The following is a 1,251-nucleotide window of genomic DNA, read 5'->3' on the forward strand; positions in this document are numbered from 1 at the left end:
ATTATTTTAGAAATCCTTGTGATCAATGTGTTAGTTATGGCTTGTTAACCCTATATTTGTAAATCAAGTGTTGTATTGTTCTTAAAAAAAAAAATCTCCTTAGGATCAATGTGAATTTAGTAAGACTAAGGAAAAGCGAGGTAGAGTTCAAGGCAAGTTCTAATTGTTATTGACAGTTTAGATCACTTTCCTTCCCCCACAGAGTCACTGATTATCAATTAAGATTAACACCTAAGCTATACATTTCAGATCCAAGTTTACTAGCAAAGCTCCAACTTGACCTCAGGTATCTACCATTTAAAATCCTTCACTCTCATCAAAGTAGATTGCTTGCTTCTCTCCACTATAAATGACTTCTATTTAATAGGTAATTTTTTAAAAAGCTATTTAATATAAAAGGAACATTTTATTAAAAGGAAAAACAGAGGCTGCATGCGTGCTAAGTCATGTCCAACTCTTTGCAACCCCATGAACTGTAGCTCACCAGGCTCCTCTGTCCGTGGGATTTTCCAGGCAAGAATACTGGAGTGGGTTGCCATTTCCTAATCCAGAGAATCTTCCTGACTCAGGGATTGAACCTGGGTCTCCTGCATTGCAGGCAGGTTCTTTACCACTGAGCCAGCAGGGAAGCCCCCAAACAGAGGCAACTAGTCACTAATGAGCAGTGGAATGGGTCCTCCCAGGCATCAGTCCCTAAGTTTGGAAGAGCTCCCCTCTGTGGTGTGGTCAGGAATGGCCAACACTGCCAAAGAGAAGCCATAAGTCATGATCACACAGGACTTTCAATATGATTTCTTCACCATTTCCTGTGCTTTATATCTTCTACAGGCTTATTTTTATCCTTTATGCCCATATCTGATGCCACCTTCTCTAAGAATTCTTTTTTCATCCCCTGCACCACCTGATACAATTTCCTTTGCCTTTGCTTGATTCCCTGTAGCTCCTTCTTTGTAACATTTTGTGGGACCCATCACATTTTGCTTTGTATAATATTTGATTATGTATGTAGATTCCAAGTTCCTTGCTTCTCATCTTTGTATAACAATAAGAAATTTGTATACCATTTTACAGATTACAAAAGTCCTTCCTACATAATCTTTTTTTCTTCCAGCATAGTATATTAGGGGTTCAGTAGACTGTTGAAGCGAGGGTGAAGGAGCCTGGGGCATTTAGAAAGCTCTGAACTCCTCAATTCCATGGACCAAACACCTGTCACATTCATTGCATAGTGACTCATGGCTCATTGTTCCC

The 1,251-nt window shown here is 39.5% G+C and overlaps 1 protein-coding gene across 1 annotated transcript in view; it reads right to left on the reverse strand.

Annotated features, from left to right (window-relative positions):
* The window catches only part of LOC104979895 (cytochrome b-245 heavy chain), a gene marked incomplete at its 3' end in the record, with an annotated part of 25,101 nt that overhangs the window by 21,970 nt on the left and 1,880 nt on the right, over window positions 1-1,251 (reverse strand). The window lies entirely within an intron of this gene.

This window comes from Bison bison, unplaced genomic scaffold (genome assembly GCF_000754665.1).
Source record: "Bison bison bison isolate TAMUID 2011002044 unplaced genomic scaffold, Bison_UMD1.0 scf7180017858617, whole genome shotgun sequence".
NCBI classification, from domain to species: domain Eukaryota; kingdom Metazoa; phylum Chordata; class Mammalia; order Artiodactyla; family Bovidae; genus Bison; species Bison bison.